Source organism: Ursus americanus, chromosome 18 (genome assembly GCF_024610735.1).
Source record: "Ursus americanus isolate L20-20 chromosome 18, mUrsAme1.1.p, whole genome shotgun sequence".
NCBI classification, from domain to species: Eukaryota; Metazoa; Chordata; class Mammalia; order Carnivora; family Ursidae; genus Ursus; species Ursus americanus.
In genome coordinates, this window is record NC_142144.1 from 48,376,576 (window position 1) to 48,403,028 (window position 26,453).

The 26,453-nt window shown below is 39.7% G+C and overlaps 1 protein-coding gene across 3 annotated transcripts in view; it reads right to left on the reverse strand.

Moving 5' to 3' along the window:
- The window catches only part of ADAMTSL1 (ADAMTS like 1), an 874,799-nt gene that overhangs the window by 289,742 nt on the left and 558,604 nt on the right, over positions 1-26,453 (reverse strand). The gene's annotated exons all lie outside the window — the stretch shown is intronic.

Genomic DNA, 26,453 nt, shown 5'->3' on the forward strand with positions numbered 1-26,453 from the left:
CTTTTATTTGCTCCCATTATAATTCATAAAGTCCGTGGAGTTCTGCCATATATGAATCCAATTCAAAACACTTTCTGGTTAATCAGCTAGCCAGTGGGAAAGATAAGATGGATCCCAGATGTCCCCTGATGATGATAGGTGGATCAGATTACATTGTGGGATAAAAGAGAGTTAGCCTTTCCAGAGTTTACTCACTGGGTGAAATGTAAAAGATGATATCTCAGCAGCTAAGGTGGGAGCATCTGAAAGCCCTTTCAAATGGTTTTGGAAAAATATACAGAAAATAGATTCAGGGTCAGCAGAAGCATGACTTTTTCCTTATTTTCTTTCTTTTTAAAGAAGACATTTTCTTGCCAAAGGGACAGCTCTCTGCTTTATCTCTGTCATTCAGGGGTTGGCCTTTCCTGCTAATTTTTGCTGTTTCACTTAACATATTATATGAGTGCCATATTCTGACTCTATGGTTTTATTTACAGAGTCACTATTAATACCGGATAATATCAAGAAAACAGCAGAAAGTGTATTTAGGTGGCCACGTGAGCTGTAGCAATGGAAGAAATCTATGCTTCCCACTCTACTTCCCTATCTTGCAACTGTTCTGAATTTTTTATCTCCCCTTCATCCTGCCCTAACCACTCATTCTTTATAAATGTCACCATACGAGAAAACAGAGTTGCTTAGTAAGGCATCGGCTCTATTTGCTGGCAATTTAGCATTGCTTCTTCATGATAAAAACATATATAGAAATTTATCAGCTACTTGATGACTTTAGAAAATCTTACTAGTTATAAGGTTTCTCCTCAAAATATTAGAAATCCTCAATGTACTGATGGTAAAATAGGAAAAGATTACAAGTTTTCGTCACAATAAATGGATGGAGGCTCTGGAAAATATACCCCTAAAGCTCTCAAATCTCTTAGCACACTGAAGTAGATGGCAGGCTGCCTTGTTTATATATTTTTGTCTCTTGCTTGGCTTTCTTCTTTTAATCAAAGTTAAGGTGATTATGGTATCTCCCCTGCCAGGTAAGAATAGAGAGAGCCCAAATGCCCATTGATGAATGGATAAAGTAGAGGTGAGATGTGTATAAACACACACACACACACACACACATATACACACACACACAATGGAATATTATTCAACCATTAAAAAGAATGAAATCTTGCCATTTGCATCTATGTGGATGGAGCTGGAGGGTATTATGCTAAGTGACATAAGTCAGTCAGAGAAAGACAAATACCATATGACCTCACTCATATGTGGAATTTAAGAAAGAAAACAGATGAACATATGGGAAGGGGGAAAAGAAAAAAAGGAGAGAGAGAAACAAGCCGTCAGTGACTCTTTATGAGAGAGAACAAATGAGGGTTGATGGAGAGAGGTTGGTGGGGGATGGGCTAAATGGATGATGGGTATTAAAGAGGGCACGTATTGTGATGAGCCCTGGGTATTGCACGTAAGTGATGAATCACTGAATTCTACTCCAGAAACCAATATTGCACTGAGTGTTAACTAACACAATGTAAATAAAATATAAGAAAATAAAATTATAAAGTTAATATAAAAAAAACTCCCAATGTTAAGGTGAAACCACTATACAGCACATATCCATTGATACAACCCATCTAATATGGTATTTGATCAGAAACATAGCAAATGTTTCCATTTCTATTTCCAGCTCAGACTCTTCTCCTGAACTTCAGACGTTGGTATTCAAGGGCTTCCTCCCCATCTGGATGTCTACGACGTCACAAACTCACCATGTCCAAACCTGAACCCCTGATCCTTTCTCTTTCCCTGGATCTGTTCCCTCCCAGATCCTTCCCAGTCACAGTCAACTCCATCCTTTTCAGGCAGTGGTTCTCAAACTTGAGGATGTATCGGAGTCACCTGGAGGGCTTGTGCAAAGTACAAGACTGCTGAGGCCCCACCCGCCAGAGTTTCTGATTCAGTAGATCTGGGGTGAGGTTCAAGAATATGCATTTCTGACAAGTTCCCTGATATTCTAACGTTGCTAGTTTGGTGACCACACTTTATGAACCACTGCCTTGGAGTCATCCTTGACTCCCACATCCAATCCGTTGGGAAAGATTGGTTTTATAGGCAAAGTATGCAGAATCTGACCACAACCTAGTCTGAGCCACCATTATGTCACCTGCATTATTGCCAAAGTCTCCTAACTGATCATCTGTCTTCTGCCCTTGCTCTCTTAGAGACTTGTCAGTGCAGCAGCCATGGTGAGCTTATTAAAGCATAAAGCAAACTGTGTAAACTTTCTGCTACACCTTTGCAATGGCTCCTCATTTCACTCAGATAAAAGCCAAAATCTTCATCTCAGATGGAGGTAAAGATCTGGCCCCATCACCTCCTGTTGTCTCCATTATTCACTTGGCTCCAACCACACTGGATTCCTAGCTCTCTCTTGAACACTACAGGAATCCTCTAACCTTAGGATACAAGCTTTATCTATTCCCTCTGCCTGGAATTTTCTTTGCTTGGATTCCAAGTGGCTAATTACCTTACCTCCATCAAGTTTTTGCTCAAATATCACCTTCTCAAATAGACCTACCCTGAGTACGCTCTATGAAATTGCAACACCCACTCCCACTACTGATTCCTCTTTATCCTCTCAACCTTTCCTTTTTCCCCATCACACTTAACTACCATCAAGTATGCCATATAATTTACTTCTTTATCATGCTAATTTTAATATCCGTCTCCTCCCACTAAAGCATATAAGTTCCAGAAGGACAGGAATCTTTGACTGGCTTGTTCTTATATACTAGTACTCAAGTATTTGTTAAAAGAATAAGTGACTAACACATTAAATAAATGAAACAGAGGTGCTATTTTTCATTGTAGAAACTCCAATTCTATTTTCTCAAATCTTGCAGGAAATCTAAATCTTGATAGCTTTCTCATTGATGGGACATCTAATTTTTCTTTCTTTAAAACACAAATGTACAAGGACACTTGTACATTTCAGACACTAGGAAAAGTGAGTAGAGACTCTTGCCTGCTTTCTGAATAGGCAGATTCATAGTTCCTCCTCAACAAAAACAAATTGAACAGGGTCATATTAAGAAACATAAAATGCGTTGAAATTATTTATTATTCAATAAATAGCCAGACATGTGTAAATTTCATAGAACACTCCATGTTATATGCATGCACTATAAAGTGCTAATGTTAAGGTATCAAGCTTTATCCCCCAAATTTTGGCCACCTGCTTATAGTAACATCAACATCACCATCAAAAGCATTTATTTGTAGAAGACTCTTAGCTGCTACGTAAAATGAAATTAAACAGACATCCCTGCCCTGTCTAGACAGTCTGCATGGAGACAATTCTATTATATTTCAAGAGCATAATATTTAAATCTCTAACACATCATTGTGAGTGCAAAGAATAGAAAATGGGGTCGATTCTGGAGGGTGGTGCTACAGTAGGTAGAGGCCGTTCTTGGCTCATTCTTCCCTTTTGAAAACACCAACTGACTTTCTTGGGACACTACATTTTCGTATATACAAGATATATTTAAAAGTCCTTGTTTTTGTTCTTGCTTTTCCTGGTGTAAAAGATTTGCAGATTTTCTTTATTCTCCTTCCAAACTGTCAACACGTTTGGCAAATAACATCTTTAAGGGAACTACGTCCCCACAAAAAAATTAATCATTAGCCATCTTAATGCCTTACTCTGGATCAGGTTTATGCTCAATAAAAGAATATCTTTTCAGATTTGCGACCCCGTAAAATAATATGGAACTCTCTAGTTTATTCAAGCTTTGGGTGTGCCCTACTCTGTGTCTACTAAGTGAACACCGGTTCCAGGTATACTAAACGGCTCTAAACCATTCCAGTGTGTTATTCAGGTCCAGACACAAGAGATTCAAAATGTATGATATAACAAATCATTAACCACACCCTACTTACTTGATTAGAGCTTGTTATCTGAAAACAAATGCTTCGCCTGGCTAATTTAATGACTCCAGGCATCTGAGAGCTGATCTAAGTAAAAACATTTAAAACATTAAGTTTTAAAAGTTCATTTTTTTTTTCCTTTGGGTAGCTTTTATTTCAGTGCTTTTTTCTCCTTTGAACAATGCAGACTCTTGGAATCCAATTCCCCAGAGGTATTTGTAGGACTGGTGGTAGTTTGTCATGTTAGACTCTTAAATTCTCTCAATTTTGAAAATATTCATTCCTTGAGGCCTTTTATTATTTTTAGTCCCTTTCTCTGAATTAGCTCCAAGTTAGCAGTATCTTCTCTTAAATCAGCATTTCTCCCTTTTTACTATTTTTTATAGTCTAAAACAAATGTTTTCCCCTCCCCTCCCAAATTAGCATATTTGAAGTGGTCATTTGTAATCTTTTTTTGGGACAAGGCATACAATTTTATTTTATAAGCACACAATTACATAATTTTTTTTTGTTGTTGTTGTTGTTTTCAGGCTGCATTTACCAAAATATTTGTGGCAGAGTCAGATTAGAGGAAAGACTAGGACAAGGGGAACATTTTAGCAGGTAAATACTTCAGCTGTTACTATTGCATAATAATTGCACTGTGTTGCTATTTATTGGAAAAGGGTAATAAAGCTTGATACATTACAAAGGAGCAAATAGGAAGACTGAAATTGTTTTCCAGAACATGCAGTGCTTATGCCAGTCACTTGAAAGAAAAATGGAAAAGGACACTGTCTAGAGCAATTCAAAGATAAATGCCATGTTAGACAACTGAGAGAAGCCCTCAGCAGTCTTGCTTCACCTTCTCTTCATCACAGTCTATCACAAACCACCTGATGTGGCCTTGCAAGCTTCGCTTCATTTTGGCTGCCTTGGAATCCTGACAGCTGTCTGTTTTTCTGGCACTGTATCTAATCAATGCTGCTTTTGGGAGGCAGGTGATAGAATACCGTGAATGACTTGAAATAACCTCCGGGCACTCTTTGGGTAAGGACCTAGACGTTGTTTGCTATCTTTTCCCAGTTCCCTCTCTAAATTTCCTTCCTTTTTCCCTTTTTTTTTTCCTAGGGGCCTAAGACCTACATGTGTCACTAATCATACCTCTGCCTTCTCTCTCATCCCAGACTCCTTTTTGCCCTGCCCAAGAGGACAGGTCCATCACTGCTCCTTTAATGCTTCTCTTGCCAGATTCCAGTTACAGCCGTCGATTGGACCATTGGGTGCCATTTTCAGAACACAGTGAAATGAGTCAGCTCCTAAACAAAAGGGAAAGGTCTATCCCTGCCTATGGTCTCAAGATTTTCCCTGGTCGAAAGGTGGCTGGTAGTGTCCTACGGTGGCTTCGTGGGCAAAGGGGACATAAATGGGTTAATGTAAGTAAAAGGTTTAAATCCGTATGGGCACGTGGTAAGTACTCAACAAATGTATGGTACTGCTATTATTCCAATACCGTGGAGGGAGAAGTGATTCACGGGCAACACAGCTCTAGGGGGACATCAGAGAGACCTCAGACTGGGCTTTTTTTCATCCAGGTTTGCCTTCCCCATTGCCTCGCTGCCTCTAGAACTACTTTATTTAGTTGTTTAAACATCACTTTAATTAAGTGACTTATCTGAATGCCTTAACATATGAATCTAATCAAACAATATCATGTGCCAAATGTACTGGGTTATAAGTTTAATGGATGACAACACTCAACTTTGTTCCTATGCGCTCATGCTTCTTAGTTTGTTGATCTTGGATCACGGGCATATTTTAAGAAACTAAAAAGGAATTAGAGAAATATATTTTCTGACCCCTAAAACCCAGTGTTTTCAGGTTGTCCTTTGAAACTTAAAGCATAGCCTCTGAGCTCTAGCCTCATCCTGAAGAGCGTCTTGCTCCCAAGTTGATTTTCCTGTCCTCTGCCTGTAAAACTTCCATTTCCTTCCGTGGGCAGCAGTAGGCAAGTAAAGAGGGATGCAAATGGATTCAACATATCTAGAGTCAGCTTAGGATGAATAATAATGCTTTCTACTTAACCATCCCAGTAACTGTTAATTACTTATGTTCAAAAAACGGAGACACTTGCCAAATACCAGGCTATGGGGAAAAGTCAGAAAAACTCCCTGCCTTTGTGACGCTTACCATTTAAAGGAGGAGGATAGGTATTGAGGCCATATATCAAGCTATAGGATTATAGGAAGAGTGGCAGATAACTCAAAATTAGAAGATGACTTTTGAACAGAGATGACCCCTCCTCCTATTTTGTTTCCCTTTAAGCCTGAATCCGGACAAGGTGGCGAAGGAAAGAGCCATGATGCACACCGTCAGTATCACTTAGAACTGTTACAACCTGTTTTTCCTGTTCAGTGTGAACATGGCAATGTGATAAATACCTCAGCAGGTTTCTGCGGGAGCCGACCGTGCTTTGCTGTTCTAGAGGCTCAGTTCTCCAGACTTCTCTCCAACCTCTCCACACTTTACATTAGAATATTTGTCATTCTCTCAGTGCTGAGTTCCTCTGGCTGATTTGATCCAATATGGCTTCCATATTTACCTGGATGACTCCTTGAAGCTTAGGTATCACTTCCTGGTCATCTTCTCTGACAGCTCCCAATTCTCAGCCTGTGCAAGGCAACTCCCTCCGAGATGCCATAGCACCCTGTACATTCATCCTTGGACTAACCACCTTGTATTTTATTCGTGGTTTACTAAGGGACTACGGTAAGCCTGGCAGAAACTTTATGCCAAGTAAACTTAATCCAATCAAGGACTGGATGCAGGGACTTCTAGATGTAACAACATGTAGGACTAGACTCTTTGAGGAAGCTTCCTACTACAGAACACCAAAAAACACTACAATTCATAAAATAAAATAAAATAAATGTTAAATGGACAGCTGAGTTGGCAAGGAGTTTTCCTCAGAGACAAAAGGAATGAGAAAGCATGAATCCAGAGAGGAAATTGATGGATATCCTAAAGGGATCTGCTGGTTTCCTGGTGGTTTAGAGCTTTCCATTTTCGTAGCCTCTAAGAGCAGGGTACAAGGGGTAACATCTATGGACTACAAGCTGTGGAAGAGGATCAGGGTCCCCCTCCTAATGCCAAGACCCTAAGACAAAACCCTCAGAGAAAGAGTAGACTAGGAAAAGGGGGGGGGGGGGCCACTCAGTTTCTGCAAAAGGCCAAACTATGGAGATAGTAAGGAGATTAGTGGTTTCTGGGTTATAAAGAAGGGAGTGATGGATAGAGTATAGGGATTTCTACTGCATTGTAACTTCTCTGTATGATACTACAATGGTGAACATATGAAATTATCCATTTGCCGAAACCCATAGAATATACAACACCAAGAATGAGCCACAACGTAAGCTATGGACTTTGGGTGATTATACGTCAATGTAGGTCAACTGATTGTAATAAATGCTAAACAAATAGATAGTAATAAATGCACCCCCACTCCAGTGGGGGATGTTGATAGTTGGGAAGTCTGTGTTTGTGGTGGGCAGAGGCACTTGTGAAATATCTGTACTTTCTGCTTAATTTTGCTGTGAACCTAAAACTTCTGTGAACAATAGAGTTTATTTTTAAAAAATAAAATGGGATGACATTAACAAAACAAAAGCACTCAGCTTCGTTGAGAAAAACAATAAGGAAACTTGCCAATGAGGAATGGGGTAAAAATCTCCCTCAGAATTCCTAATAACAGGACTCAGGAGAATCCGGGACACAATTCACACAAAGTGGACAGTGAAGAACTTTGTTTAAAGCGGTCTTGATTCGTGATCACCACCCCATCTCAACATCATCTCCCTTATAAGCAAATGTAAGTTCTCCCAGAAAGTACATACACTAACCCAGGCTACAAGGAAAGTGGTCTTAAATTTCAACAATCATGGAAGCACACTGAAATATCACAAAACATATGAGGAAACAAGGTGGCATGAAAAGGAGAGAGTAGAAATAAAGAAACACAAAGGATTCATATAGGAAAATTATCAGACACAGATTACAAAATAAAATCCAATATGCTTAAGGAAAATTCTTTAAAAGACTATTAAAAAAAGAAAATAGGCAAATGAAATACACAGAATGGCTTTAGAAACCTAATAGATGGGGAGACAAACCATTAGAGACTCTCGATTCTGGGAAATAAACAGGGTTATGGAAGGCAAGTTGGGTGGGGGGATGGAGTAACTGGGTGATGGGCATTAAGAGGGCATTAGCCAATAAGGGAGATACATTGGTAAATGGAAGGAAGAGCCGGAGAAATTACAGAAGACACAGTACAGAGAGGCAAAGATATAGAAAGCATGAGAAAGTTATTTTCCAAGAATTTTCTTGGAAAAATAATTAAAAATATAAATCCCACACCAGAAAGTCCAATGAAAATCAAACAGGATAAATAAATGATCTGTTCCTACACAGATCAGAGCTAACTGCAGAATGCCAGTAATAAAGACAAAATCATAAAAGAAGTAACAGAAAAGACAGAGGAAAAACACTTCGAATGACAATTGGTTTCTCAACAGCTACAATGGGAATTAGAATTCAATGCACACCTCTTCAAAGTGTTAAGAAAAGATAATTATTTTCACAGTAAAAGTAATATTTAAGAGAACTAAATACAGATATTTTACACGAACAACAAGAAAACGAAGAGCACTTACTTCCATTGAGCCCTCACTGAAAGAACTTCTAAAGTATGTACTCCAGACAGAAAAAAATGAACCTTGAATATCTAGGATTTAAGAAAGTCTAGGGATCAAAGAAAATGGAATATTTCAAGTATAGCTAAATATTGACTATATCAAGTATCTAATCTGTGGGGTTTTTAAAGATGAGCTGACTATATAAAACATTGACTATATAAACCCTCTAATCTGTGGGGTTAATAAAAATAGAGCCAAAACACTTGACAACGAAGGCATATAAACTTGCAGGAGGGTAATTAGAGTTAAAATGTTTTGAAAGACTTGAACTGTTTGCTAGGCAGGTATAGATGTTACTTAACTTTAGCTTTTCAGTATACATATATTTAGAGTAACCACTAAAAGAATAGCAATGGATGTATAACTTTAAAACCAGTAGAAGGAAAAGTGTAATAGAAAAGTCTCAATAGTTCAAAGAAGGCACAAAAAGGGGAAAAAAAAGAAATATTGAAGTAGGAACTAGAGATCCCAAAATCAGTTGGTAGAAATAATTCAAATTTTATCAGTAATCCTAGTAAGTGTAAACAGAGTGAAGAAAGCAAAGATGACCAGACAGCAATTAAAAAAAAAAATAGTTTACATGAGATACTCATAAATTTAAAGATAGAGATACACTGAAAGTAAAAGAATAGAAAATGACATAGGAGACAAATCTAACATAATGAAAGGCAGACTAGCTATACTAATCAGACAAACAGTTTTTGAGGCAAAAAGCATTACTACTGATAAATATGGTCACTACATTATGAATAAAGGTTAAATTCCCCAGGAAGATAAAACCATTTTAAAATATATATCCATGTAATAGGATATGTTTGAAAGAGTCCAAATAGATCACAAGGTGAAACTGGCAAATTAACCAACAAAGTAGAATATTTCAAAAATCCTTCTCTCCAGCAGGTTAAAAAAAAATCATTGAAGTAAGAGATTTGAAGAGCACATTTAAAATGCGTGATATACTCATATATAGAAGCTTACACCTCCAGATGAGGGACTGCATGTTTTCTCCAACAACACATGGCTATTAGGTCATAAAGCAAATCTTAAACTTCAAAGAAATTGAGTAAAAAAAAAATCACTTTTAACAAAATTACAATATAATTGTTAGAGACCAATAAAGAGGATTTGAAAACTGCCATATATTTGGGAGTTAGTAGGCTTGTAAATGACTTTCAAATTTCCATTATTTTTGCTTCAAGTTATAAATACCTAGAACTGAATAATGAATTCCCCTTTATCGTACTGTGGGAAGCAGCCAAAGCAGTATTTGGTTGAACATTTATATGGGAAGACAAGAGAGTCTGAAATTTAATACACTGAGCATCAAACCTAAGGAATTAGGGAAAGTGTAATAAAATAAATCCAAAGAAAGCAGATGGAATATAAATGACACAAATGCAAAGAATAAAAAAATCAATGAAACAGAAAATACAGAAACCAGAGGCTCAACAAAGCCAAAGACTGGCCACTTAAGAACACTAATAAAATAGATGAACTTCTGAAAACATTAAATGGTACAATGAAGAAAACAGAAATCCCAAACAAACACTATTAATAGATGCAAAAAGAACACAGACACAGCCAGAGTTAAAAAGATAGTAACAGAAAAGCATGACCAGCTTCATGCCAATACATTTGAAAATTTAATCTTAGGCAAAAACTATTCAAGAGGATAAAAGTATTCAAGAAGAAACAGAAATAACAACAATAAAAAATAAACGTTTACATAGTATTAACTATGAACTGAGCGCTGTCCTATGTGGCTTATATATATCTACTCATTCAGTCCTCATGACACAACTATGTGTCCCATTTTACAGGTGGGACAACTGAGGCACCATGACGTTAAATGCCTTTTACACAGTTAATAACTCAACGTTGAGAATGAACATGGAGAGTGCAGCCCCAAATTTTATTCTTTTTACTACTATGCTCTACATCATATACCCCTTAAAGAAATTCAATCAGTAATTAAAAATCTTCCCACAAAGAAAAAAATCTTGCTCATGACTTTATAAGCAAAGTCTACTAGACATGAAAGGATCAGACAATCACCATCTAAAATAAACTCTTCCAAAGACAGAAAAAGAGAGAATGCTTAATTCATTTTATCAAAACCAGATAAGGATCGTATATGAAAGAAAATTACTCATAAACACACATGCAAAAGACCTGAACAAAACATTAGCAAACCCAAACCAGACGTATGCAAAAAGTATAATATATGTGACCAAGTTGGGTATGTTCCAGGAATATACCCACAAGATTAGACAAAAGTTAAAGTCATATAAGATCAAGCATTGGCAAGGATATGGAACCAAAAGCGTATATGTAATTCTTGTAGAGCTGAGAAGAGAAACAATCACTCAAGAAAACTGTGGAATTGCTTTGTTAAGTTTGAACAACCGCTATCTTGTTTTCTATTTTCTGTCTGTCCCGGCTTTTCTTTACTATCTTTTTCTTTCTTCCCGAAATTCTATTAGGTTAGCAAGATTCTCTTTGTTTTCTAGTATTTCTTGTGCTAGTTTGGAAATTACAGGTTCCATTTCCATTCCTTTAATGGATACTTTAAAATATTTTTTTTAAAGATTTTATTTATTTATTTGACAGAGAGAGACAGCCAGCGAGAGAGGGAACACAAGCAGGGGGAGTGGGAGAGGAAGAAGCAGGCTCCTACGGAGGAGCCTGATGTGGGGCTCGATCCCATAACGCCAGGATCACGACCTGGGCCGAAGGCAGACGCTTAATGACTGCACCACCCAGGCGCCCCGATACTTTAAAATTTTTTAATAACCAACATGACTTTGGTAAAAATCTCACTGTATTGGGTGTTTCTACCCTCTTCTTAAATACAACAAAGATCTTAACATACTAAACACTGCAATGTTGTTCATACACAAACATTAAATGAAAACAAAGTTGTGTTCAACAGTTGGTTTACTGACTGTATTCCTTTCTCTCTTTTTTAAAGATTTTGTTTATTTATTTGAGAGAGAGAGAGCATGAACGAGTGGGTGGGAGGGGCAGAGGGAGAGGGAAAAGCAGGCTCCCCGCTAAACACGGAGCCTGACATCAGGGCTCAATCCCAGGACCCTGGGACCATGACTTGAGCCAAAGGCAGACACTTAACCCATTGAGCCACCCAGGCGCCCTATGACTGTATTCCATTTCTATCGCTACTTTAACCATTACCATAAACGTAGGTGTTTAAAACACAGATTGATTATCTCACGGTTCTGGAAGACAGAAGTCCAGGTTGAGCGTGGCTGACTGGGTCCCTGGCTTACTTGTTTCTTTCTCGAGGCCAAAAGCAAGGTGTTGGAAAGGCTAGGTTGCTTTCTGGAGCCAGGAGATGAATCCACTTCTAAGTTCAAACGGGTTTTTGGCCAAATTCAGCTCTTTAGGGCTGTAGGACAGAAGTCCCTCTTTCCTTGCTAGTTGTCAGCGAGAGGCCAACATGCTCTCTCTTGACCAGGGCCCCCTCCATTTCAGAGCCAGTGACAGTGCCCGAAAGCCTTCTTATGCAGCAGTCTGGCTTCCTTTGTTGTTTCTTCTCTGCCTCCAGCTGTTGAAAGCTCTTTGCTTTTAAGGCATCACACGATTAGACTAGCCCCACCTGGATAATTCAGGCTACGCTTCCTGTCTTAAGATCTGTTACCTTTGGTAAATTCCTTCTGACATGCAAAGTAATATATATTCATAAATTACAGGGATTAGGGCATGGGTATATTTGGGGGACCCTTCTGTTTACCACCACCTTAACCATAGCTGCCAGCATAGGGTAGGTGTTTTTTGTTTTTTTGAAAATTTTATTTATTTATTTGAGAGAGCAAGAGTGACAGCGAGTGAGCACGAGCTGGCGGGGAGCGGCAGAGGGAGAGAGGGAATCTCAAGCAATTCCTTGCTGAGCAGGGAGCCCGACTCAGGGCTCAATCCCAGGACCCTGAGATCATAACCTGAGCCGAAGGCAGACGCTTCACTGACTGAGCCATTCAGGTGCTCCAGGTTAAGTGATTCTGAAAATGCAAACTATCTCCAATATCTATTTGGCTGAATTCAGCCAATATTTATTTCCTACTCAGAATCTCTGACTCTGTACAGTAGCTGTTATCTGTGGGGTAACTCAGTGACCCAAACTGAGAGAGGATGTATTATCTGATAGAACAGTGCTTCTCAAACTTTAACGTACAGACGAGTCATCCGAGGCTCTCATGACAATGATGATTCTGATTCTACAGACCTGGAGGGAACACGAGACTCTTGTAGGTCTCACACGAGCCCAGCTGATGCTTATGCTGCTGATCCCCAAACCACCCTTTGAGAAGCAAGGGTTTGGAATACATGGTCTCCTTGGTCACAACTACAAGGGCAAAGAGCATGGACACTGTGCAACTGACCCTTTATTGCTTTCTCCTGAAAATAATATACATCACTTCAACTCACATTTCAGTGGCCAAAGCTTCTCATATATATAGTCTTGCCTAAATTGCTTGGAAAAGTTCAATACTCCCATATGCTCATTAGGAATAGAGAACCAGGAATATTAGTAACGAAACATACATGCATACACAGACACACTCATACCCCTTGGGGCTCATCGTTTTCTTGTATGCTTGTATGGTTTCTTAGAGTCCCCCTTTTTCTTTCTGAAGTTCATCCTGTAATGAACTTCTAGTGAAAATCTGTGGGTAGTGGACTCTCTTGTCTTTGTGTATCAGAACACACTTTGGTCTTTGCCTATACTCTTGATTGATAGTTGAGGGCACCAGATTCTACACCGACACTTCTTTTCTATTAGCACTTTGAAGATATTAACTCATTATCTCCTGGACTCTGCGTGTTGGAGAAGTTTCTGTCATTAGTCTAATTTTCATTCTTTTATGGATGATCTGTTGTTTCTCTGATAGCTTTTCGTATTTTCCCCTTTTTCTTTCATGTCAGACTATGCTGGCTGTGTTGGAGACTATGACACGTGCAGTGTGTGTTTTATTTTTTCTCTTCAGCACTTACACCACAATTCTAGTCTGAGGACTCTTGTCCTCAGAATTTCCTTTCTGGAATATTCGAAATGTCATGTCCCCCATTCTCTTCTTTGGAAGTTCCTATTACATGTATGTAGACAGTGAGCATTTTACTTGTTCTCTATCCTTTATAGGCTCCGTTATATCCAGGTATCTGGAATTTTGAGCTGTATTTTGGGTAAATTTTTAATTGCTGTCTTCAAATTCATTAGTTCTCTCTTTGTGTCCACTAGGTAATTTATTTCATCTAATGAGATTTTTCAATTACAAGATTCTTTTATTGTAAAATTTCTAATAGGTAATTTTCTTTGTTCATCAATCTATTACTTCATCTTTGCCTGGTTTCCCCTCTCATTTACTATTTATTTTCAATGGTTATTTTTTTTTCCCAATGTGTTTCTTTTAAACACATACAGTCAATTCTCATTATTCATGGTGGTTATTTTCTATCAAGTCACCATAAACACTGAATTAGAAAATACTATCACTGCTCACAGTTCCAATGAGTCTCTGCTCATACTTTGGCCAACCAACCAATACATAATCTTGTTTTACGTGTGTTTCTGTTTAAAGACATCTTATTTAATATCTATTGATTCATTAACATTGAACTCATAGCCAAGAGCATTATAATTCATGCCTGAACAAAGCTTATGTAACACACATTTTCTCCATAAGGCACATCACAGCCTTCTTGTGCTTACAAATACCAGACTGCACCTCAGCACTATGCTTGGGGGTCATTTTAAAAATCACCATTAAAAAGCATAAAAATGTAAAAAATCTGCATTATGTAGATTGTGAAAAGGACACTTGTTTATACGAGGAGAGCTGAAACAAGAATGCAAGAACGCACCACCTCAGCTGGGAATGTGCTGGCTGGACAACTGAAATTTTTTGCCACTCTGCACATGTTTGCAAATGACAGGGATAAATTTTTAGAGAAATGGTGAATTCATGATTATTGGAATCCACAAATAACAAGGATCAGCTGTATCAATTTTAAAGTCTTTGTCAAACTGTTTCATTTGTCAAATTTTATCTGGGGCGAATATTAATTTTGTTGACTTTCTTGATATATTTGCTGTGTTTTGAAATTTTTTGAAATTTTGAAATTTTGGAAATTTGAAATATCTGTAGACTTATTTTCAATGGAAAGAGTTTGCTTGTCTTTTTTTTCTCTTTGTCCCCATCTGCTCTAAAAGTTTTGTGATTATCTCCATGTGGTTCATACAGCTCCCAGTTCAGAATCAGATTGCTATGCTGGAATTTTAGGTTTTATTTATTTTATTTTATTTTTTTAATTTTATTTATTCACTTAGGAGACAGAGAGACTGAGAGAGCACAAGCAGGGGGAGAGGCAGAGGGAGAGGGAGAAGCAGGTCCCCTGCTGAGCTGGGAGCCTGGTGCGGGGCTGGATCCCAGGACCCAGAATTCATGACCTGAGCAGAAGGCAGATGCTTAACCATCTCAGCCACCCAGATGTCCCTGGAATTTTTAATTTTAATGCATAACAAGAAAATTGCAAATCCAGTCACAGGGCCAAAGTGTCCTTTGGTAGTTTCAGTCCATGATGTTTACCAGCCTCTCTAGACTCACCGTTTCAGATAAAGCTCTCAACCCCGCAAAACATCCTTATTTAAAACCAAACAAAACCAAACTTCAGCTTCTGTCCACACAAAGAGCCCATTCAGGCTTCTGACATGAAACTCTCTACCTGGTTTAGGCTCTCCTTCTCCCGTACAAGTAAATTTAGCCCTGGCTATCCCTTGGGAGTTAAGCTGGGGCTAATCTTTGCTTACTTCTAGTTATGAAGCCCAAAAGCCTGTGGCCGTCAGCACTGCCCACCATCTTGCATGTATGCTACATTTTTGGTCCATGGACATTTTCGTCTTGCTTTTGAACCTGGCTGTGTCATTGTTTTTGTCATTTTATAATTTACCTGACATTGCTGCTTGTTTGGAAACAGAGGGAATACCAGATTGATCTGGAATTCTCTTAGCTATTTCCTTACACTTTTCTTTCATATCTTATTCTGCATGGGATTTTAAATATTTGTATTTTTGGCTTTCTTGCCTTCCTGCCTCCAGTTTCAAAACATTTGAGAGTAGATTGTCTTGAACAAATCTTTTTGTTGTCATTTGCTCCTAGCATAATGCCACGTAGAGAGTCAATATCTAAAGTTGAACGGAAGTCATAGGAAAGTACACATCAGCTTATAAGAAACGCTCTCTTGCCAATTAGCCTTGTACACAAATATGTATACGATGGATACATTTCTTCCCTAGAAACAATAAGACAGAAACTGGAAGACCTCTTAGGAGGGATATTATAAAGCAGGGAGTTTCATACTCTTATTTTGTTGCAGAGCTATTTTCACCCCCCAGCCCAAGGAATCTTATGCAGGATACTAATCAATAAAGCAGGTAAGAGCAGAGTCATTCTGGATGCAATAGGGGTGATGTTCATAGAAACCTGGCTGCTTAGCCTTCACCACCCAGCAATGAGGTCAAGGTGGCTCCACAGAAGGTTGTCTGAAAATAGTTTTCTAAACTCCAGTTCTAGAAGGATTGAGATGTTTGTCCAAGCTGTATTTCAGGATCTATAAACATTCAAGGTAAATAATTCCCAGCAGTATTTTATTTTATTTATTTGTTTATTTTTAAGATTTTATTTATTTATTTGATAGAGAGAGAGAGACAGCCAGCGAGAGAGGGAAACAAGCAGGGGGGAGTGGGAGAGGAAGGAGTAGGCTCCCAGCAGAGGAGCCTGTGCGGGGCTCGATCCCAGAACGCCAGGATCACACCCTGAGCCGAAGGCAGACGCTTAACGACTGAGCCACCCAGGAGCCCCACCCAGCAGTATTTTAAAGGAAGAAAAAGAAAAATTAAAAAGTTATAAATTCCGCTTTGTGAAATGTAGTGATGTATCATTTAAAATCTTCTGTTTGGGGAGGGCAGGAGTTTTGAATGTAATGAATATATTGCTTGGGAAAAGGGGAACGGTGCATTACAGGACATGGGTTTCAAATGAGCTCTGAAGCTCATTTGCTTGGCAAAGATTTGAAGGCAAAGACATCTAAATAATGCTTCCTTCACCCATCCTTCTGTCATGACCATATTTCACTCAGGACTCAACAGAATTTGAAACCTAAACTAAATACATCCGAAGAGCCATGTGTAGCTTTGCTCATCATAAGATTGTAAAGAGAAAATAGAGCCAAACCTCCAAGATAGCCTCTTCAAATTTCACAATTTCCTCTGCAAGGAGGAGGGTGTTTAAAATGTGGAGAAAAACATGAAGAAAAGATTCCTAGAAGTACATTACAGCCCAAAAGTGGGCTAATTAAATAATGGTCTTAGCTCAGAGGGCTCAGCACAAAGGTCTGGGAGTGATCTCTCAGAGGAAAAAGTGTAAGAATTGATGTTGCCTGAGTTTCAACACATCTTGGTGTTAATTGGAAGATTTAATGCTGCTTATCATTTTGAGTCCCATGGAAAGCAGGCTGAGCATAGACAAGTATTTGCACGTTAGCAACCTATGAATGGCAGCTTGTTAATTTCATTCCACAAGGCACTCTGCCAAGGGAAGACCTGCAGGAGTAATTTCTTTCAAAGTCACTGTCAAATCCCCGCTTTGAGCTTCTATCTGGGTCAGCAGAGGCCAGCATGCATTCTGTGTAATTCAGAAACTAGGACTTGAGAGAGTAGGTTTTGAGAAGTAGTGACTCAGTAAATTTGTATCCTCTTGACAGGAGGAGCTCAAAGGAGAGGGAATTTGGGATGTTTTCAGCAAGAATACTTAGATTTGCCTTTTCCGCTGCATTTGAGTTGCATGTTTATTTATTTTCTTTTTAAAGATTTTATTTATTTATTTATTCGATAGAGATAGAGACAGCCAGCGAGAGAGGGAACACAAGCAGGGGGAGTGGGAGAGGAAGAAGCAGGCTCATAGCGGAAGAGCCTGATGTGGGGCTCGATCCCATAATGCCGGGATCACGCCCTGAGCCGAAGGCAGACGATTAACCGCTGTGCCACCCAGGCGCCCCGAGTTGCATGTTTAAAATCCTCAGCAGTTCATATACTTCAAGCCTTGAAGAATTATAATTGCTACAGTAAACTTATTTGCATATCTCTTTTCCTAAAAAAACCCCTAAGACTGTATGTTGTAAAAATGCTTCAGCCTTAACTTTTTTTGTACCATAGTTTTGTTATTTGCTAAATGAGTCAGTCTAGATCATTGATACACCCTCTTGCATTATGCTGAGATGAGCATGGGTTTTGGCCTTATACAAACCTAGCAGCACCAGTAGGACCACTAGATAAAGTATTTTATTTCTTCAAATGTCCAGATTTCTTTATCTGTAAAATCAGAGTAATACCTCTCAAGGTGGTATGAGAATTGAATGAATTAGTCACTAGCACTCGGCCTGGCACATGGCAAATAACCAAAACAAATGAGTTCCTTTCTAATTCTGATCTTTTGGAGATCTATGACTTTGCCAGGATCCCTTTGAGGCGTTGATCTGTGTTCTAGTCATTTTCAACAGAGATGCCGGCACACACAGGAGAAAGATGCTTGCCTGTGGTCATGGAGCTAGTTGGGAGACAGACTCACACCAGCTATTTTAGTCTGATAAATCCAACACTCTAGGAAATGATAGACAATCCTTCAATCCCCTGCATCAGGTGAATCAATGAGGGCTTTTTCCTCCCTTCAAAAATCTATCAGGCCAGTCCTAGACCATTAACAAGACGCACACCTGCAAAAAGAGTACTGACGTTTTTCCTCAGAGAGTTTCAATATGGCGTCAGTATCATGGTGATACTGAAGGAAACGAATCCTGGTTGACCAAGTAGGATTCCTGTTTGTACTAACAGCCTTAAGAAAGCAGTTGCTTGACATTTAACTATCAATCCACAGGAAAAGAACGTAGCTGTTATGTGAGGCACTCTGAGTTCTTATCATTTAGCATTACATGCGTGAACTAGAACACGTGTCTTCAGGGAGGCCAGCTCATATCACTCAAAGGCTATTTACAAGTATTGTCAACACTCCCTCTGACAGTCTCCATGGGATGCTGCTGGCTTAGAATAAATGAACTGTGACCAACTTAGGGGGGCAACTCCCCTATAGCCTTTAAACATATCAGAAGGATGCCAATAAGCAGAAATTAGTCATAACAATACATTTCCTTTTGCATTTTCCCCAATGATTTGGAGTTCTTCATATTATCTTGAGTTAGGGACGAGGGTGAAATCATCCTTAGCTGGGGAATTTAGCTCTTTTGAAGACCATCCCTTACCTGTCTTTGCCAATATCAGGTGGCAGAAGGAATGAAAATTCATTGCGTGTCTCCCATGTGTTACATCATTGCACGGATTTTTGTAAAGGAGTCCGGTGAAGTGGACATGCCTCTTATTTCCACTTCATGATTGAGAAAACTGAGGCTGTGAGCAGTCGGAAGAGCTTGCCCAACCACAAAGGGAGCCACAGCAGAGCTGCCCAGCCCGTGTTCTCTCCATGGCGTCCTGTGCATGTCACGCCCCTCCCAGAGAGTAAAAAGTTGAGGCAGAGGATAAGAAACATATTAAGAGAGCACATTAAGGAGAAAGGAAAAGTAGAGAGACATCAGAGGGGTCCAATAAAGACATGTCAGAAAAAGCATTAAAAAGAAAAGAAATGTGTGCAGCAGTCAAAAGAAGGCCTAGGGGAGAAGAAAAGCAGAAGGGCCCAACTCGCCGGGGAGGAAAAATCCCCCAAAACTTGGCTGGCTGCCTGGCAGCAAGCCCTGCAGAGAGATCTACACGCACCAGATTCACCAAATGAAGGAATCTGTGAATCATTAAAAAAATGTTTATTTCTTTATGCCACAAATGATAAAACAGTTAGTCATAAAATATGAGGGCTTTTTATTTTTTTTCCCGGAGTAATTGCTGCGGATATTTTCAACCATTTATTCTAAATGCTCGGTGTTTAACTATTGAAAGAGAAATGATGTGTTCTGAACCAAAATCAACCTCCAGTTATCCACATGGCATGCTGTATACTTGCACTTAGAGATTAATTGATTTGCAGGATGGTCAAAGCTTGCTTAGCACTGGTGCTAACAGAGACTGGACAGGGACCTTGTCCGCAGAGAAACCATGTAAGTCCCTTATCACTTCGTGCCCCTAAAAATTATTCTTTGTTACTAATTTCAGTATAAATAGAAAGCATTCTGGACCAAGTCAGAAAAAACAAGATGTTCCTGAAAATGTGTTCCCTAAAGAACATCCTTTTGTTTCAGCAATGGTGATTCTCAATGTTGAAAGGGAAACACACACGTACACACACACACACCACAAAGCCCTACAAGTAGTTACGTCGCCATTCGACATCCATTCTAGCTTTGTGGTAAGTTAGACTTGTTGGGGAGGTGGACAGTGATTGGTCCCCTGGGATATGTTCCTGAGAATATACAGCAATTCCAACCAAGCATTTGTCTGGCCAAAGAACAGCCAAGTCATAAAGCTGCCAGAGACCTAACTGTTCAGCCTGTGGAGTGGGCACTGTATAGAAAATCTGTTTTCTGCGGAGCCTGGGTGGTTCAGTCGGTGAAGCGTCAGACTCTTGACTTAGGCTCAGGTCATGATCTCAGGGACCTGAGCTCGAGCCCTGTGTGGGGCTCCCCACTCAGCAGGGAGTCTGCTAGAGATTCTCTCTCACCCTCTGCCCCAGCCCACCCCAACCCCGGGTGCGCTCTCTCTCTCTCAAATAAATAAATAAATCTTTTAAAAAAAGTCTGTTTTCCCGTACTTCATCCAAAGGAAGGGGCATTATAAGCCTGCGGTTCTGCCAGAGATGAGGACTAATACTCTTGTTCCAGAATACCTGCAACCTGTTTATTTGCCAAAATAATCAAGAAACGTTCTCCATGATGTCGCACAGTAAGGCCGACCTTCCAGAATTTAAAGTGATCTAATTTTCACTTCTATAAGTAGTGTATTCGCCTGGAAGGAGTACTTTGCCACAGAAAGGGGGAGTTGAAGAGAGGGACTGAGGGCAACATTACTGAGCATGCTCACTGCTTTTTAGCTAATTCCCCATGTAATCCTCAGAAAAACTGAATTTTTCCCCCGTTTCAAAAATAAATAAATAAATAAATATTCAACGACTTTCAAACTACTTTGCCCCAACCTCATTTTCTTTTTTATATTTTTAAATTTATACCTGTAATAGAAGACTATATATGTTCATTGTAAAAAAATCTAAAGTACGACAAAAGTATACAGAATAAAAAAAGGAAAGCCCTTCTTAAGTTACTCAAAATCGCTCTCCGCAGGGCATCATCACTATGTTCCGTTTGGTATGTGTCCTTCAAGACCGTGTGGTATGCCACACACCCAGGCATACCTCTAGTTTGGGGATTTTTAAAATCTGACTGAGATCCTATGAAAGACACTACTCCATGACCTGCTTCTTTCACACGTAATATGTCTCGGGAACGCGTGACAGGCTTGGACGTCCAGGTCCGGCTTACTCTCCTTAATGACTGTATAGTCTCCACGGTGTGGACACACCACAGTTTATTTAACCAGACTCCTTGCATTTGTTTCCAATTTTTCAACTACCATACACACTGTATTACCAAACAGGTAAGAAAACAGAGATTAAGGAATTTTGTTTCAAAAGCACGTAATGACTAAGTGGCAGCCCACTTAGAGATCACAGTTTTCAGCCCTTCCTGACCATCGGGTTGAAAAATGAAGCTTGTCCTTAGATCACTTTCAGCTCCTGGCCACACATCTTGATGTCCCCTCAGAGACGGCCATTACAAGGCTAACTGCACATGGGTAAAGAGAGGAGAGGCTGGCCCCAATTTTGTTATATTAACTTACAATTGAAGTCCTAATAAGGTTACTTGGGAGAGACGTGCTGTCAGAGTTTAAAATGAGAGTGCTTTCTTTCTCAAGGAAGATTAGAGTATAAGGAAAATTCCTGCTGGATGGGTTATTAAGGAGGGAATCGTGAATGGACCCAGCAGGAAGCACGGTTCTTAGGTCCAGTGCTCCCGAATCTAGTCAGCCTTGTGGAGGACCACTCTGGAAGCCCAGGGCACCCTCTGGAAGCCCCCGGGAGTAGGGGGAGGCTTTGAATATTTATTAGGAAGAAATCAACATTCTTTCCTTCAGAATTTCTTTCTCAGGTAAGAAACGTGTTACTTGAGGTTAAGAGAACCTTCCTTTGGGTTTCATGTATTTCAGTCTGAGACTGACTGGCTCTGGGCCTAGGAGAAGAGAATTGCACAGAAAGCCGTGATTAGAGCAATCCCCTTCCTGTCAGCCTTCTGGTCCTCTTGCAAACAATGACCATCGTACTCAGTCAGAGGCGACGAATGCCCCTTACGGAATGACACTTAGGGGTATATGTTCAGACTCCCCAGCACAGATAAATACCTCTTTCCCTACACCATACCTGGTACCATACTTCAAAAAATGACCTACCAGCACCTCGAGAAGCTGGGTTAGTTCATGACCCCCCTTCACACATATTAATGGGGCCCCAAGATCATGTCAGAGAGAATTTTCTGACCACTCCATACACAGCAGCTTCCCCCATGTCAGTCTTTATGCCATTCCTTCTTGATTTCCTTCAGAATCGTTCACTCTGAAATCGTCATACTTCTCTTTATTTGTTTATAACCTGCTTTCTCTCACTAGGGAGTAAGTTTCATGAGAACAGGGGCTTACCTTTCTCTGTACCTATGACACTCCAGTGCCTAGAAAAAGTGCCTGGGACACAGTAGTTCACAGCAAAAATTGTTCAACGAATTCCATTTCCATTTTTTTATAACACTTTCTCTCATTGTAGCTTGGAAAAATTCCTATCATTTTGAAAGGCTCCACTCAAATGTTATCTTATTTAGGATTTCATTCATTCATTCATTCATTCATTCATTCATTCACTCATAATATGTGTTGAATCCCTACCATATGATAGAGGTTGTTAAGCTTCGTCTGTTCATAGCCCCTACTGCATCTCAGTAATTTTTTATGGCACCCCAGGCCAAAAGAAATACCTAACAGTTCCATTGATTAAGTCGTTAGGTCCAAACAACTCAATAGGTATTTGCATCTTAACGACTTAGTAGCTGTTTGAAAAAAAATACATACTTGAAAGAAAAATTAGCTTTTATTTCATTCATAAATAACCAGGTTTACTTACTCATGGTAAGTCTGTACCTGTTGAGTACTGCGAAACTTCTAAATGCATGAAATTGGATCGGACAATGCCACCCTCATCTTTGGCCCCATGTTGATTTTCTCACAGTACTTCTTTCTTTCTTTCTTTCTTTCTTTCTTTCTTTCTTTCTTTCTTTCTTTCTTTCTTTCTTTCTTTCTTCTTTCTTTCTTTCTTTCTTTCTTTCTTTCTTTCTTTCTTTCTCTCTCTCTCTCTCTCTCTTTCTTTCTTTCTTTCTTTCTTTCTCTTTTAAGATTTTATTTATTTATTTTGGCAGAGAGAGAGGGAGAGAACACAAGCAGGGGGAGGGTCAGGCAGAGGGAGAGGGAGAAGCAGACTTCCCACGGAGCAGGGAGCCCAATGTGGGGTTCGATCCAGGACCCTGAGATCATGACCTGAGCTGAAGGCAGACGCTTAACTGACTGAGCCACCCAGGTGCCCCTCACAGTACTTGCTTTTAATCAAAGCTTCAGGAGAACTGGGTTTGGGGCTTATTCACCAACTTCGCAAAGATGTCACAGGAAGGAACACAGCACGATCTAGTAGTTTGCATAGTGCCCCACACTTGTCGAGTATCACTGTGGTTCCTTTGAATATTTAAAATATCCCAGCGCAGCCCTGCCAGGTGGCTGTGTTCCCTGACACACTGTGTCAGAAGCTGTTGTTAGACACTTTGTGCTAGACACTGGGTGTACGCTGGTAAGAAAACCAGACATGGACCTTCTGTGACCCCTTAGACAGAAATCCCTGCCTACTCACCTCTGGAAGAGTTCTAGAAGAGAGGCAGAAATGTAGTTCCCAACTTCACTCTTACAGATTTTTTTTTTTAAAGAGTAGTAAAGGGTGGGAGTGGAGCAATAAAACCTTGATAAAGAACTTGAGCACCATCAGCTACGTTGCTCTTTGTGGTCACTGTCTCCTAAACGTCAACTCTTGTGAAGATTAAGGATGGTGACAAAGAAACAGTTTATAAGTAGCATGGTATTAGTCCAAACACCTTGAAAATCCATTTAAAATGCCTACTTAAGATGAAGGGGCCCAGATTTGAGGTCTAACTTGAATAAGCATGAAGATGTGACCTAAGGAAACCTTTTCGAGGGACCCCAGGGAAGCTCTGAGACCTAAATGACCTACTTGAGTGGTTTACTAGTTGACACCTATTGTTTCTCCCAATAGTATCCTTAGTTTTTCCTTCCAGAGAGACAGGATCCTGCCACTTTCCTACACAGGAGCAGGGACTGGGAAATGGGAAAGTTTGGATGCACTATGTCCTTAGAAATGAAAATAGTTTACTTGGACCAGCTAGAAATAGTAGAAGAAGGTAGCATGGGGGCGCCTGGGTGGCTCGGTCGGTTAAGCATCTGCCTTTGGCTCAGGTCATGATCCCAGGGTCCTGGGATCAAGCCCTGCCTTGGGCTCCCTGCTCAGTGTGGAGTCTGATTCTCCTTCTCCTTCTGCCCCTCCCCCTGCTCATGCTCTCTTTCTCAAATAAATAAATAAAATCTTGAAAGAAAAAAGAAGGTAGCATGACTTTGAGAACTAGGCAAACATCATGGGAACTTTCTTTATTGATACACCCTATCTGTAGAGTGATTGACAAGAAAACCATAAAAGTATGTCAACTGCCTTTTCAGGCAACGCAGAAAAATTAGAAAAATGAGATGCTGTCTCCTCCTCAGCACCTACAAGGAACAGAAAAAGGGGGTGAATCTGTGGAGAAGTGGTTCAAAAGAGCCTCAGGAAACTGTCAGGGATTAAGGACTGACCCTAGAGGCTTAGCTAACAAGAGACCCTTGAGTTTTTCCAAAACAAGTATTTAAAAGGGGAATATTTAACTGAATTGCCCTGAACTTCTTAGTTTGAGAAACTGGAATGTGATTATGAAAAGATTCTTTCTTATGAGATTTTTCGTTTGTTTGCTTGGCAATGTTGCTTCTGTCATGGCCAAATGCCAGAAAAAAAAAAAGCTTCAAATGATTTGAAGACTTTAGATTCTCATAAAAACTCAGGGTCAGTTTGATTCTACAAGCTGTAAAGAGTTGGCTCAGGTAACACTATGGGTTTAAAATAAAATTAGGTCAGAGTCTTAGCCTACATCTGTCCATGAAAGTGCTCATAATGATAGCAAGTAAATCGTGGGCTGTTTCTGAAGAGCTTTAAGGAAGGGGTAGGCAGACATCTGCTCATGATGCTTTAGGCATTCATCTACTTCGGAGAGTTTGGACCCTTTCCACTATTTTAAAAGCTCTAAAGAACCAGAATGGACATTATGGAGATTCTTAAATAACATCACTGTAGTTAAAAAAAATAACCCTGATATAGAAGATATCACTACATTAAAAGGGATAGTAAAGAAAACCAATGAGCTAAATAAAGTGGATTTCCATTAAACATTTTTTATGCTGTTTCTAAAACAAACGGTCAATACCATTTTTTCAAAATTCAAGAACTACGGATTTGATTCTTCTAACCAACCTACGTGGCACCCAGTGTCCTCAGTGGAAAAAAAGAAATGAATGGGGCAAAATTTTCCACTGAACAATAAATAACTCTGACTCCCAATGCTCCTGCCTTCTAGTTGTGTGAACTCTCCCTGGTTAGGGGTTAAAAATATACATACTTTTCATTCATCTTGGTCTCTCTCCGCCCATCTCATCTGTACTCTGGCCCTGGGTCACCTCTAATGCCAGTTTTCTCTATTCCTGCCCCAGTGCATCACTGTACCACTGGACTAAGTCCTAACACCCTTCTGACCTCGTTTTCTCTCAGATCAAGTTTTTTGGCCTCAGCTGAACCCCCTCTTTGCCACCCAACAATTTCCCATTTTGCCTTGCTGGCTTCCACTTGATTCCCCCAGTGGCTGCTGCAGGTCTTCATGCTCACTTCTTCAAGTTCAACTCACTTCTTCACTTTCAACAGATGACAGAGAAAACTCTACAGGGAAGCTTGAGCTGTGTGTATCCTGAACAGCCTCAACTTTTCTTCAAAATCTTTCTAGTTTCTAATCCTTCCTCTCTCAATTTGCCTCTATTTTCTCAGAGTGAAGCCTATGGCCTTTTCCTTTACCAAGATTCCTCTTCTTGTCACCCACTGTCTCCTGTGGCACCTGGGGCATTAAGTATCCCCTCACCTCCTCATATCATCCATCTCTCCTTCTAGATCAACTTATCTCTCAAGGTTTACTCATTGCAAACAAACCAATTACCCACCTACCTTTATGTGACTAAAGAGATGATGAGATACCTTTGTTAACACTTAATGAGAATAGCTTATACTCATCAACTCCATTTTCTCATTGATATTCTTTTTTAACCCCCTATGATCTTGACTTTGTTCCTAGTACACTATAGAAACCATTGCCCAGCAGGCTTGTTTTTCAGTGTTCAACCTATTGGCAACATTTATCCTACTGAACACCTTAGGAATTCTTATTTCTTCTACTACTTCTTTCATGATGACTTTTGTGGTTTACCTTGGCATTCTTGTTCTCTTTCTATCTGAATCGAGACATTCACCAAAGTTCTGAGCTTCTCTCCTCTTATGATTCTAC